At 42.6% G+C, this 15441-nt stretch overlaps 1 long non-coding RNA gene across 1 annotated transcript in view; it reads left to right on the forward strand.

Moving 5' to 3' along the window:
• Window positions 1–14653, forward strand: part of LOC145523298 (uncharacterized) — a 178264-nt gene extending 163611 nt beyond the window's left edge. Inside the window, exons 7-8 of the long non-coding RNA XR_014066473.1 lie at window positions 995–1230; window positions 14493–14653. This is a non-coding gene — a long non-coding RNA (uncharacterized LOC145523298). The remainder of the gene's footprint in view (window positions 1–994; window positions 1231–14492) is intronic.
• The last annotated feature ends 788 nt before the right edge of the window (window positions 14654–15441 follow it).

Below are 15441 nucleotides of genomic sequence, written 5' to 3' on the forward strand. Positions count from 1 at the left end.
ACTTGTCCTTTGTTGCAAAACTTCTGTATAACCTGGCTCCTCCCCACGCCTCCTCAGAACAGTTCTCTTAGGGTTACTTAAGATGCTGTCTCCTAGCCTTGAAGTTCTAAAAATTCACACTAAATAAAACATAACTCTTAGATTATGAATATTTTTTTAAGTTGACAAATGCTACCTGGATCTGGTTGAAAAGAGCCAGTGGCACTTACTTTGCCTTGTCCCTCTGACTTGCTCCAATAGAACTGTCACCAGCATCTCCCTGGAAGGAGCTTGTCCACACACTTAGCACCCCAACTTTCATAGCTGCCATCCAAGGAATGAGTCCCCAAATCACCTAGCTCTGACAGCCAATGGAGTGTTAAATAATAAAAATTCAATTGAGTAAACTTGAAGATCCAACTGATTCTATGAAATGGTTCATGCATCAAGAAGCATCCCATTTAGCAAGAGAAAGGAGCTCTCCAAAATGAGCAGCAGAAAAGGCAAGGTTTTCGTAGGCAAAGAGGGAGCAAAAAAAAAGGAAACTGTTAGCAAAGAACCTATTGTTTAGGCAAGTTCTCCCGCCTAATAGGAAAGGAACAACGGGACTGTCATCAGATTTCCCAGTGCTGACCAGGAAAGTCCAGGTTGGCCAGTTAAATGTTACACTTCTGGGGAAGTAATTAGATGAGATATTAAGTCTTGGTCTGCGGCCATGAGACCTAACACAAGTGACTTCATTTGGAGCCCGTTTTCTTTTCAACAGTTCCTCCCTTTTGATCAGACTCTCAGCCTAACTGAGAGATATGATCAAAATTTTAGACGCTAGCGCCATTCTTGGCTGCTGCTCTGTAGTTCTTGCAGCTTTTGTGAAATTTGGTTGATCTTTTTTTGTGGTATTTGCAGGTCATGACCTTTTGTTGTTGTTGTTGTTGTTTAATCTCTGTTATATTTACGGTCCATGACTTTTAAGTTCACAAATTTCAAGTTGATTATCCTTTTTATTCCTTTTCAGAAATTCCGGTCTTAGATCATTTGCTTGGTATTTAGCAACTGCAAACGTGCATGTAAAGCCTTTGAGAGAACTCAGTGTACCATGGAGATTATTATGATCATTATAAGCAGGATAAGTCCCATTGTTTGGAGTGCACTTCAGAGCCATGGTCCCTAAGGCCTGAACCAATCAAAATAAAATAAGTCAGAGGCAGACTCTGTGGAAGGATCATCTATTGAAGCCACGTGCCTAGCTTGGTGAGTGAATGTAACTGAGTTTCAGTGTCCCTGGAAATGTTAATCTTGGTGCAGCAGGTGGTGTTGGCCACAGCACAGTTAGCTCCTCGCTCAGCTAAAACATAACTGAGGGCTATCCTATTAGAGCTATGGTTTTCCCAGTAGTCATGTACAAGATGTGAGAGTTGGACCATAAAGAAGACTGAGTGCTGAAGAATTAATGCTTTGGAGTTGTCGTGCTGGAGAGGACTCTTGAGAGTCCCTTGACTGCAAATCAGTCAATCCTAAAGGAAATAAACTCTGATTATTCACTGGGGCTCCAATACTTTGGCCACCTGATGCAGAGTCAACTCATTGGAAAAGACCCTGATGCTGGGAAAGATTGAAGGCTGGAGGAGAAGGGGGTGACAGAGAATAAGATGGCTGGATAGCATCATAGACTCAATGGACATGAGTTTGAGCAAGCTCCAGGAGATAGTGAAGGACAGAGGGGACTGATATGCTGGAGTCCATGGGGTTACAGAGTCATTTATGACTTAGCAACTGAGCAACAAATTCTATTATAGGACTTTCCTCGTGGCTCAGTGGTAAGGAATCCACCTGCCAATGCATGAAATGCAGATTCAAGCCCTGGGTCAGAAAGAACCCTTGGAAAAGGAAATGGCAACTCACTCCAGTATTCTTGCCTGGGAAATCGCATGGACAGAGGAGCCTGGTGGGCTACAGTCCATGGGGTTGCCAAAGAGTTGGACATGACTCAGCAACTAAACAATAGCAACATCCCATTATCAAGAACAGCTTTAAAAAAATATTTACCTATTTGTCTGTGTCGAGTCTTCGTCATGGTACATGGGACCTTTACTGCGTCATAGAGATCTTCTGCTGCAGTGCACAGATTCTCTAGGTGTGCTGCACACGCTCGTAGTTGTGACTCCGGCTTAGTTACTCGGCTGCATGTGGGATCTTAGTTACCCGACCAGGTGTCAAACCCAGGTCCCCTGCATTGCGAGGTGGATTCTTAATCACCGGAACACCAGGGAAGTCCTTTAAGAAGAAGTTTAACCAGAGAATCTAAGGATCTTTTGGGGGCAGATACTGTCTTAGCAGCAAAATCTGCAATATCTCCAAAAGTAAGGAAAGGTTCCTGATCACATTCTCATTTCCATTTACTGCTGGAAGGTCCTTTCTAACAGTTTCTTCTTCAGATTAGGAGTATCAGAGGAAGCCTTCTACTCACCCAGAAAACATACATAATATTAATACAACAAGACCATATTGATGATCCACACTAGATGACAACTGAAAGAAGTTCAGCCGCAGGTGTTCAAAGGATCCAGAAGGAGGAATTTTGAGCTCCCAAGGAATAAAAATAATTTTCTAGGATTATGGACCTAACAAGTTAGACATTCTTGGTGAACTATTTTCGCAGCTTTATAGAAGTCTTGCCACCAACAGTGATGGTGGCAGTTTAGTCGATAAGTCATATCCAACTCTTGCAACCCCATGGACTGTAACCTGCCAGTCTCCTCTGTCCATGGAATTTTCCAGGCAAGAATACTGGAGTGAGTTGCCATTCCCTTCTCCAGAGGATCTTCCCAACCCTGGGATCAAACTCGGGTCTCCTGCATTGCAAGTGGTCTCCTGAATTGCTGGCGGATTCTTTACTGACTGAGTCACCAGGGAAGCCGTTTTCCCACCAATGCTTAGTTATAATTTGAATCATCTTAAATGCACCTTGATGGATGCAAAAAAATGGTATTTACTAGGGAACAGGGAAGAAGAACCAAACAGCTGTCTTGGGTTTCCCATAAGCCCACCTGTTCATTTAATTTATAACCATTATTTACCCACTTTAATTTCTCTGAACGAACAGCCACCATGTTACAAGGACATTAGGATGCAAAAATCTGACAATGAGGGGCCATTTTTTGTAGAAACAGGATGGACTTCATCCATGTCATAACTTTTACAGATTCTGTTGCTGTTCCCTTTGCATGTAAGTGGCTAGGGCACATCCCTGGCCTTTGGGTTCAGTCTTCTAGTGTAAGCAATTTTATGACCACAATTTCAGAAGGTAAGAGAATAGCAATAAGAAGTTCATTTACTTGTTGCCCATTTTTGATTGGGGTCTCTGTGGACTTAAGACAACCCCTTTATTTCCATTACATCCTAAAATCATGGATGACCTCAAAGGCATATCAGCTCTCAGTGTAAATATGAACATTAACAGTTTACCCCTTTGATAAGTGGCATGCTCTGGTCAAGGCATAGAGCTCTGCTTGTTGGTTTGATTTATGTTGTGGGAGATTCTCCCTTTTCAAGTAGTTTATATCAGATAGTAATGATATAACCAGCTTAGAAATTCCTTTTCTCATTTTTACAATATTGCCCATGAACAAACAAAATGAGGGCAGGATTAGTTAAAACGGTGTCTCATAATTGGGACCAGTGTCATGAAACGGGACATTATGACCTCACAGTCATGGGGCTCGCCTTCGTCAGGTAGAGGTGGTGATGTGGCTGGATTAAGATGATTGCCATGTTTAGAATGCAGATTAGGTGATGAAAGCAGAAAGATCTCAGAGCAGGTTACTCTGATCCCAGAGAGATACTGAGTTAATTCAGAGTTAAAACTCTGGCGAGCATATAGGTTTATAGATAAATGTCATACCCTAAGTTTGAATTGCAGAGGCCTTTGCCAGTTTTGCAGCTGTGGCTCTAGCCTTAAGGCAGTTGGGATGGGCAAAAGCAACCGAATCAAGTGGCATCCTCTAATAGGCGCTAGACTCATGCTTATTGCCATGTTCTTGTGTGAGCATTCCACATCTTTTTCATGTACAAATAAGGTGAAATTTTTAAAATTTATTTTTTATTTTTTGCTGTGCTGGGTCTTTGTTGCTTCTTGGGGGCTTTCTCTGGTTGTGGCACATGGGTTTCTCTTGTTGCAGAGCACAGGCTCTAGGGTGCTTGGGTTCAGTGGCTGTGGTGCAAGGGCTTAGCTGCCTGACATGTGGACTGTCCCCCTACCCAGGATTGAACCCATGTGCCTTCTTAACCACCAGTGGATTCTTAACCACTGGACCACTAAGGAAGTCCCAGTTCAGTTCAGTCACTCAGTCGTGTCTGACTCTTTACGACCCCATAGACTGCAGCATGCCAGACCTCCCTGTCCAGCACCAACTCCCAGAGTTTACTCAAACTCATGTCCATTGAGTCGGTGATGCCATCCAACCATCTCAGCCTCTGTCATCCCCTTCTCCTCCTGCCCTCAATCTTTCTCAGTATCAGGGTCTTTTCGAATGAGTCAGCTCTGTGCATCAGGTGGCCAAAGTCTTGGAGTTTCAGCTTCAACATCAGTCCTGGTGAAACGTTTTGAATGGTTCGGCAGCCCTAGGGCAGATGGCTCTTGTGGTGCTTGTTCTAGTCTTGTAAAGGCCTGCTCATGTTTATCTTCCTATGGAAGAGGTTCAGGGACTGCAATTTTATGAAGTTCATAGACTGGGGAAGCCAACAGAGGAAAAACTTGGAAACCCATAGTGTGCAGTTGTCAGTCTAGCCTTGCCTAGAAATCCATGGAGCTGAGGCTGTCATTTAGTTGTGGGCCTAGGAAGTTCTTCGATGAATTTAATCATTTTTGGAGATAGCTCTTCGATTATTCCTTAAGTAATGAACAGTGTCCAATTTGTTGCTGTTGTTCTGTTGCTCAGTCGTATCTGACTCTTTGCAACCCCATAGACTGCAGCACACTTGCAGATTCCCTGTCCCTCACTATCTCCCAGAGTTTGCCCAAGTTCATGTCCATTGAGTCAGTGATGCTTTTCAATCATCTCATCCTCTGCCGCCCTCTTCTCCTTTTGCCTTCAATCTTTCCCAGCATCAGAATCTTTTCCAATGAATTGGCTGTTCACTGTAATTTCTCTTTAGATATTTTATGTCCCTTCTCAGCAAACTATTGCAGCAAACAAATGAAATCTTTTATGAACGCTTCTTTGGTACCTGAGCCCAGGATGAGATCATCTACATATTATAAAGGGGTTGGGTTCCTAGGAACTGGCAGGAGCTTAGATCTTGAGGGAGCACTTGAGAGAAATAAGAAAGGCCTCAGTAAACTCTGAGGCAGGACTATCCAGCTACATTGTTACTTGTCTCCAGTAAAGGCAAATGGATACTAGCTGTTCAGGTTTACAGAAATGCTGAAAAAGGCAGGAAAAGGTCTGAAACACTCAACCATTTTGAGTCAGATAGAACTTGTAACAAAAGTGTTCAAGTTTAGAACAACTGGGAAATGGGGAGTGACATCTTGTTAATGGCTCTTAAGACCCAGACAAATCACCATCCCCATGGGGGTGACATGATATGACAAATCACCCATAAGGCCTCCAGACTGGAGAGATCAGTGTGTTAGGGAAACTGGTCAGGAAATAAATAGATCTTTTACTATTGGTGTGAGGCCTTATAGACCTCAGATTTTAATGGGGAGGCTTAGTCAGATTTATTGGAATTTTGGAGGCTTCCCAGATGCTTCAGTGGTAAAGAATCCATCTGCCAGCACAGGAGATGCAGAAGACTTGGGTTGGATCCCTAGGTCAGGAAGAACCCTGGAGAATCCCATGGACAGAGGAGCATGGTGGGCTATAGTCCATGGGGTCACAAAGAGTCAGACATAACTGAGGGACTCATCCCTTTACTTTCATAGTTTCTGAACTTTTCGTTCTCCCAATGTCAACATTAAAGGTAGCCCATGGATTTTCAAATGCCTCAGTTAAATTTACTGTAATTCTTCCTCTTCTACATCAAGGAAATAGTATAAAGAACATAAAAGACCAGATTCAAGTTATTCAGCAAATTCTAAGCTGAGGCCTCCATTAGAAGTAAAATGTATTAGCCTTTTTAATTTAGAAAGGAGATCTTTACTTCACAGATTGACGGGGGCTGTGTCACATAGCAAAAAAAAAATAATTCTTTTCAATAAAAGGTCCCAGAGTCATTTGTACTGGTTGAGATAGAAATACTCTCTGAACTTTATTAAATACCTCTGCTATGGAAAACTTTAGTTCACTCTGAGGCTTCTATTGATTTATGAGAGTGGGATTTAAAGGAGAAAGTATAGCCTGAGTATCTACCAGAATTTGGAAAGATTTCTTGATTAATTTTAATTTTAGTTTCTCCTTGGCTGTTTAAGGGTATTACTGGTAGCTGTTTACTAGAGGGTCCCAGGGAGCCCCATCAGCCCTGGGAGGGTCCCATAAGAGGGCTTTCCCTTGAGGAATTATGAGTGGATATTGAGGGATTTATATGAGACCGAAGAGGACAATTTTTTTCTCCAGTGCCCTAATTGTTTACATGTGAGACTCTGAACTCTGGGTCAGTTGTTGTTGTTGTTTTAATTTTATTTATTGGGCTGTGTCAGGTCTTAACTGTGGCCTGTGGGATCTAGTTCCCTGACCAGGGATGGAACTGGGCCCCCTGCACTGGGAGCATGGAGTTTCAGCCACTGAACCACCAGGGAACTTCTTGGGTCAAATTTTGATGATGGACCCATAAGGGGGTGCAATGAGGGATGTCTAGATATTATTTGAGGTCTATAGCTTTGGAGCTGTTGCAATTGTAAGACCATTAGTTTGATGAATCTTTATTTACGATCTTGGCCCAAAGTCCTTTCAAACTGCTCAGCTGTGGTCATGGGTTCGGTCAGGCAGTGGCCTCCAATTCTATTTTCTGCCTTTTTACTAACCGATTAACATCAAATTCCATTCATTTACAAACAGGGCAACTAGAGCAGGTTGGGTGGCCTTACTTATTGTACGGAACCCAGAGTATTGTAGGAGGAGCCTTTCCAAATGGGATCTAAAGTCTGCCATGGTTTGTCTTTTGTTTACATGTTTGAATAATAGACCAATCAATGTGAGCCAGGAAGACTCTAGGAATGGTTTTCAAAAGATCAGTTGCTATTTTGGGATCTTTTTCTGGTTATTAGCTCCATTTTGGGGCTTGACCAGGTCCTACCAACATATTCATAAGCAATGTTCTGGCAGCCCGGGATCATAAGCCCTGATAAGAGTTCTATAAAGTGAAAAAGTTAGCCACTCAGTTATGTCCAGGTCTTTAGAACCTCAGGGACTATAGCCCATGAGGCTGACCATGGAATTCTCAGGCATGAATACCACAGTGGTTAGCCATTCCTGTCTCCAGGGCATCTTTCCAACCCAGGGATTGACCCTGGGTCTCCTGCATTACAGGCAGATTCTTTACCATTTGAAGCTCTGATAGGGATTCTAAATTTTTTGAAAAACTTTTGTGGATCCTCCCTGGGCTTAGTAATTTCTTTAACAATGGTTTTGTCTTTGACCATGGAGTGAAAGATACCTGAGAAGGATTGCCTATAACCTTGGGTAGTTTTATTTTTAAAAGTAATTCTTTAATAGTCTCTTGAAAGTGGAAAGGCAGTTAATTAGTAAAATGTCCTGGGTACTCAGGTGAAGAAGGAGAGACAGGGGCTGTAGAAGTCACATCATTCCTATTGTCTTTTGTTTTGGGTATCTCTTGTGTATTTAAATTTTCATTAGCTTTCTGTAAGGAGTCTTTTAATGAAGTTATTTGGGAATCTTGGCACCTTTTGGAGGCTTCTGCACACCAATTAAAATAGGCATCCTTTTCAATTTGTTTAATTTGGGAACCGATCTTAAATGAATGATCTTGCCTAATTAGAATGTTTCCCATAATGGCTATTGTAATTTTATGTTGCTCTTAAAAACATTTTGCCATTTTTGTAGATGTTTATAGTTCCTGGGACCATAGACTTTGGACATAAAATAAACAGATATGTTGGAAGGTGGCACACTTGACACTTCAGAATTTAAGGGTCCCATTGGCTCAGACTTGAGTTTCTTGGAGCTGAAAACCTAAAAGGGATGGACCTCTAGGTTAGGAATTTTGCATGTTTTTATAATTTACATCGTTGCATGGAAATTTTCTTGAGGTTGGTAGGCGACCTACTATCAGTCTAACCCATTCTGAATTTAACCTACTCTAACACAAGAGTCTTGGAGTTAGGTGGAAAAGAGTCTAACTGCCTGTCAATTCTCGACTTTTGCCCACCAATTTTTGTGGATATTTGGCTTGTGAGACAAACAAATGTGTACCTTAACACACTGGCAGTAAGCGAAAGATGTCACTGCGGACTGACCGAGACAAGGTCATGCCCTCCACCAACAATTCAAATGCAGGGTGGACTAAACACCAACAGACTCCAGGGAATAGAGACTGTGGACTACAACTGGAGAGAGGGATTCCAAACAACTGGGAACTGCGGATGGAACTGAGGACCAGGGACTCAATTTAGAGATGGATCACGGGTCTGCCACTCAAGTTGACCTGTTAAGCCCTGAACTGTAAAGCCAGTTTAGATCAGGAACGTGACCTGTTCTTCACTGTCTCCCGGAGTTTGCTCAGGGTCTTAACCCAAAGAAGTGGAGCTTAGAACTAAGAGAGAAATCCCCACTGATCCCTGGGAACGCTGAGAAAGACAGTGTATTCTGTAAGGTATAGTTCTGGCCGAGACAGAAAAGAAGGAGAGATGACCTCAACGGAGGTAGGTTACCTTTATTCAGGCAAGGAGGAGCGACAGTTGGCCTAAGGACAATGCTGAGCGTGACAGGGATCAGGGAGGCTTCATATTTAAAGGGAAGTTTGCGGAAGCAATAAGGGAAATGTTAGTCAGGAGGGACGTTTTGGGTATTCTTTAGTTGAGATGGCATTTGCAGTTGAACAGGGGGTGGGAGGTTTTGGGCAGGGGGTGATAAGTCCCCTGGGCAGGGGGTGATAAGTCCTATAGGCAGGGGATGATAAGTTTCGGGCAGATGTAGTGGGTGGGAGGTTTCTGGGCAGGGGGTGATAAGTCCCAGGTAGATGCAACCAGCCTGGACCATCAGAGTGGGACTTAAAGTTTGGTTTTGTTTTCCCCAAAGTTAGATGACTCAGCAAGGGCCTTTGGGACCATCGTTTTCTTTTCTAGGCCCAAGGACTCCTTCATATTCAAAAACGAGTTTGCAGGTATCTATGTGTCACTTTGTCCCTGAAGCCATAGGAAGTTTTCTTCAGCCCCATCACTGCCAACAAATCTGTTAAATAACAAAAATTCCACTGAATAAATATGAAGATCTAATATTCATTGAGGACTAATGCTGAAGATGAAGCTCTAATACTTTGGCCACCTGATGCGAAGAACTGACTCACTGAAAAAGACCCTGATGCTGGGCAAGATTGAGGGCAGGAAGAGAAGAGGGTGACAAAGAATGAGATGTTTGGATGGCATCACGGACTCAATGGACACGAGTTTGAGCAAACCCCAGGAGATGGTGAAGGACAGGGAAGCCTGGTGTGCTGCAGTCCATGGGCTCCCAAAGAGCTAAACATGACTTAGAGACTGAACAACCACACATTGGTTCTATTAAATGATTCACAGACTGGGAAGCATCCCATCTATGGCTAGAAAGAGCTCCATTGAACCGCTGAAAAGGAAAGGTTTGTAAAGGCAGAGAGGGAGAAAAAAGGAAATTATTAGCAAAGAATGCATTGCTTTAGGCAAGTTAACCCTCCTAAGGGGAAAGAAAAGGGTCTATCAGTAGATTTCCTAGGGCTGACCAGGAAATTCCAGGATGGATAGTTAAAGGTCACATTCCTTGGGAAGTAATTAGGTTAGGTGTTAAGTCTGGTCTGCTGCCAGGGGTGGGGATACCTCACACAAGTGACTCCATTTGGGGACTATTGTTTCCTTTTTAACAGGTGCTTGTACACACAGCCCCATAGGTCTATAGCAAACAAAACAGAGGGGTTTGTTTTATTAATTTTTATTGGATTATAGTTGCTTTACAATGTTGTGTTAGTTTCTGCTGTACACCAAAGTGAATCAATTACATGCATACATATATCCCCTCTTTTGGATGTCCTTCCCATTTAGGTCACCACAGAGCATTGAATAGAGTTCCCCATGCTACACAATATGCTCTCTTTTTTTTCTTTGAAAGTCACTCAGTCATGTCCAAGTCTCTGTGACCCCATGGATTATGTAGTCCATGGAATTCTCCAGGCCAGAATACTGGAGTTGGTAGCCTTTCCCTTCTTCAGGAGATCTTCCCAACCTAGGTATCAAGCCCAGGTCTCCTGCATTGCAGGCAGATTCTTTATCAGCTGAGCCACAAGGGAAGCCCAAGAATACTGGAGTGGGTAGCCTATGTCTTCTCCAGGGGATCGTCTGACCCAGGAATTAAACTGGGGTCTCCTGCATTGCAGGCAGATTCTTTACCAACTGAGCTATCAGGGAGTTATCTATTTTATACACAGTATCAATAGTGTATACATGTCAATCCCAATCTCCTAGTTCATCCCACCCCTCAAGATAACAATTTTTAAATGTGTATAGGAGCCTACCCCTCCCTCCTCTTCCATGGTGATGAGAACTCTTAGGTTTTATTCTTAACTTATTATATAGAACATGTGTGCTAAGTCACTTGAGTCATGTCTGACTCTTTGTGAGGCCACAGACTGTAGCCCGCCAGGCTCCTCTGTCCATGGGATTTTCCAGTCAAGAATACTGGAGTGGGTTGCCACACCTTCCTCCAGGGGATCTTCCTGACCCAGGGATTGAACCCAGGTCTTCAGCATTGCAGGCAGATTCTTTACCAGCTAAGCCACAAGGGAAGCCCCAGAATATATGGAAGTGTTAATTATATTTCTCATTCTTACTCTTGTTTTTGCTCCTACTTGAACTGAGTCTTTTGTTTCACACTAAAGATTTGGTTGGGTTAGGTAGCCAGTACAGGGAAAAAAGCCCCAGAATATATACAGAAGTGTTAATTGTATTTCTTATGTTGTACATTACATTTCTAGTATTTATTTAGTATTGGAAATTTGCATCTTTTAACTGTCCCCATCAAATTCCTTCTTTCCCCCATCAACCCCCTCCTGCCTCTGGTAATCATAACTCTGAACTCTTTTTCCATGAGTTTGTTTGCTTTTGAACCATAACCGACCTGCACCAAGTTGTTAGTTCATGTCATGCAACATAATGATTAGATATTTCTATGCATTTTAAACCGATCACCGTGAGTCTAGTTACTCCGTCGCCTTCCAAAGATGTTACATAGTTATTGACTATATTCCCCAGATTGTACATTTCATACCAGTGACTCATTTATTTTGTAAACAGAATTTGTACCTTTTAATCTCCCTGACCTATTCCTGTCCTTCCCCTACTCTCCTCCCCTTGGCTGAAGGTCCAAAATGTCTCAGAGCTGGTACAGGCCTGCTTTTGGGAGGGGCTCGGCCTGGGGACTCCCAGGGCTGGATTCACCTGGTAGAGGGTGGAGGTAGGACTCAGGGGTCCCAGGGCATGTGCTGGCCTGCTGGTGGGTGGGCTGGGTCCTGCCATAGCAGACTGCAGGGCTGCAGTGGTCCCGGGCTGGTGTCCTCTGACTTGGGGCCCAAGGAATCTCAGGGCTGTGTCTGCTCGCTAGTGGATGGAGCCGGGTCCTGGGGCCTCTGGCTGCAGGGCTCTGGGTGTTGTAGGTTAGGGCCTGAATACCGTGTTTGGGGCGGGTCCCGGGCCCTCTAGTGGGCCCTGTGCTAGGGTGGCTGTGGGCTCAGGGAGTCTTCAAGCAGCCTGCCTTCTAGTGGGTGGGGCTGTGTCCCCACCTGGCTTGCTGCTTGGCATGAGGCATGCCAATTCTGGTACTGACAGGCTGGTGGTCAGGTCTGGATTCTGGTGTTACTAAGCTAGAGGGAGGATTGTGAAATGTTGCTTGTCAGCCCCACTGTCTTTGTGGAGGATTGTGAAATATTGCTTGCCAGCCCCACTGTCCTTGTGGTAGATGTGCTCCCCCAAATGGCTGCCATCAAAGTCTTTGTCCCCAGGGTGAGTTCCAATTGCCCCCTGCCACTGTGGCAGGGCTCACCAAGATCAGAGGCTGGGTCTGACCCAGGCTTCTTTTAAATATCGCTTCTACCCTAGTAAGATTAGTGGCTAGGTCTGACCCAGGTTTCTTTTAAATATTGCTTCTACCCTAGTAAGATCAGCAGCTGGGTCTGACCCAGGCTTCTTTTAAATTACTGCCTCTACCCAAGGTCCCAGAGCATGTGAGATTTCACGTGAGCCCTTAAGAGTAGAGCCTATGTTTCCCACAGACCTCTGACTCTGCAGGAAAGAAGCTCCACTTGCTTTCAAAGACAAACATCCTGGGAGATCATCTTCCCCATGCAGGACCCCAGTGTTGGGGTGCTGGATGTGGAGCTCACATCTCTCATTCCTTGTGGAGGACTTCTGCAATTATAGTTAATTCTCGCTTTGTGGGTCACCCACCTGGAGGTATGGGTATCAACTATACCATGTCTCTGCCCCTCCTACCTGCCTTGTTTTTGTTCCTTTTTTATATCTTTGGTTGTGAAAGACATTTTCTTCTAGATTCTGGTCTTGCTCATCAATAATTTCTCTATAAATAGTCACAACTTTGGTGTGTTTATGGGAGGAGGTGAACTCAAGGTCTTCCTACTCTACCATTTTATCCATCCCTTCAGGAAATACATTTTATTAGTTAACCAAATTCCAGCATTTATCCATTTTACTTTAAATCTGTGAGTCTTTACCTTGCGACCATAATTAGTATGATCACATAACTTATCATCCATATTGGAACATTTTTGAGAATGAAAGCTGATGTGAAAGTGAAAGTGTCAATTGTTCAGTTGCATTCAACTCTTTGTGACCTCAGCGACTGTAATCTGCCAGGCTCCTCTGTCCAAGGAATTCTCCAGGCATGAATACTGAAATGGGTAGCCATTCCCTTCTTTAGGGGATCTTCCTGACCCAGGCATCAAACCCGAGTCTTCCTCATTGCAGGCAGATTCTTTGCCATCTGAGCCACCAGGGAAGTCTGAAAGCTGGTATAGTGAATAACAAAGCTTGGAAACAAGGCATAAACCAGGCATGTCCTAAGCAAATCTGGACACATAAACTCTGAAGAGTACAGAAATTTTTCCTCCATTTTAACTTGTCATGGAAATTGATGCCTCATTCCCTAATTATTCACCAAACCCTCTTCTACATCATATCCAGCATTTCTGAATTTGCAGAAGTTTCACAGCTCAGTTATTTCTCTATGTCCTTTATAAGGGCAAAATATCATTTTCATACCTGTGATTTTCTAGAAACATTATGTTTTTCAAGCATAGTAAATTAGTTCCAGATGACCAATCCAGTTTCATGTAGTTTAGTCATCAAAAAAGAAAATAGGACTGTAACAATGGTTTTTCATTTCCTATTGACATAATAGTTTCTAAATATTTTCTAGGCAACAGCATTATCTATACACATGAAAATAAGATGCTTTTTGATGAACATAATAATATCCCTTACCTTTTCATAAGCTCCATCTCTGTCTCTTAATTCAAACAACAACAAAAAAGAGGATTGATCTGGTCACTCACAAGCCAATGAATATACTGCTTTGAGTCAATTCCTCATGTATAGTTCCATCAGCTTTGATCAGGTTTAGGATGGAGACAATTTATAATATGGTCCACTGTCCACTCAGCTATTGATTGGTACATTTACTGACTGCCTTCTTGTATAAGACCTACTTTCTTTTCTCCTGAAACTTGGGTCTGGTTTACAATGTACAAATTCAACTTGGAGTGAAATCTTAAACTATTTTGACTTAGGGAGCTTGGAATGATTTCATTCTTGGCCAGCAGTGATTCCTCATTTTGACCTGTCAGATAAAAGTCTAAATACATTAGTTGACAACAAGTCTTGCAGTTGAATCCTAGCTACCCAAATAAGTTTCTTTCCTCTCAGTGTGAATGCAAATAACAATCATAGTCACAATCACAATCATAACGAAAAATCCATCTCTCTAGGTAAGGATTCTGAATCCCGTGGTTTTCAACCACTGTCTTCCCACCGCTACTTAAACTAGGTTACCATTTCATCTTTTCTTATGTTTCTTAAGTTTTCCAAGTTCCTATGGCTTAGAAAGAGGAGAAACATCTCTCTGTGTGAATGGAATGAAGGCAAAATTCACTTTTATCTTCTATTGTGTTATCTTTCCAGATTTTATTGGGCAAAACCCTCCAAGTTCCTAGGACCTGCTGAGCCCAATCGAGCAGATATCTGTAGTGGATAATGACTACCCTCAGCACAGTAAAGGTTTTATTTCACATCTCTGTTAAAGAGTCACCAAGAGATGAAGGAAGTTTCTTGACTTTTTCTCTTTTTCTTTGTCTTTCAGCTCCAGTAATTAGTTGCTGCCTATCGGGTGAAACAAAATCCACAAAGAAGAAAGGAGAAACTAATAAATGGTTATTTATCACAAAGGAGGTAGAAGTAAGGGGAAGCTATAAAGTAAAATCAGTGTGGTTTCATAATGCCTTAAATATACTGTGGAAAAACGTTTGCTTTTTATTATCGCGTTGGTGGTAAAGTGCTCACTCACTGGTGAAATCTCATTTATCTTCTAAATATTTTTCTCGCCAGTGATCTCACTAAAGGCCCATGAGAGAAGAAGTCATCTTCCTTTGCTTGTTATGAAAGGAAGTCATTAACCTTCAGTTTATCAGGTGTCACGGTGTTCGTAAAGAAGTAGTGACATTCAGCATATTTTTAATTGGTTCCACTGATATTTCCTTGTTAGAGGTCTTGATCTCTTATTTCTGCTTCCATTACTGGAAAGTCTCTGACAATTACAGATATTTGGTTGATGTAGGGAGTGCCTAGAAGCCAATATATTTGGGCTTCCTGTTACAATACATCCCTTACATAGAAACAAATTCTATTCCAAGAGCATATCTGTAAATTCAAGTTGTTAGTAAGCCCAACAAAATTAGCCTAGGTACTCAACTAACACAATCAGCTGCCTAGTACTGTATTGTAATGGGTTTATAATATGTTTCACACAAACAATACATTAAAAAAACACCAAAATAAAACATTTAAAATCTTACAGTACAGGAGTTTGAAAAGTACAGTAGTACAGTATAACAATTGGCACACAGGGGCTGGCATTGGGTGAACAGGCAAGAAGAGTTATTTACTGGAGGAGGGAGAGGTGGTGGGAGTTGGTAGAGCTGAAGGGTTGTCAGCAACAGAGATGGAGGGCAAGCTGCCATTTCGCTCATGCCTGACATTGATGGAACACACGTTCACATCTTTGACAGTTCACAACTTGAAGGTTCATATGT

The sequence above is a fragment of the Giraffa tippelskirchi genome, chromosome 10 (genome assembly GCF_054371585.1).
Source record: "Giraffa tippelskirchi isolate mGirTip1 chromosome 10, T2T-mGirTip1v1.2.pri, whole genome shotgun sequence".
Lineage (NCBI taxonomy): Eukaryota > Metazoa > Chordata > Mammalia > Artiodactyla > Giraffidae > Giraffa > Giraffa tippelskirchi.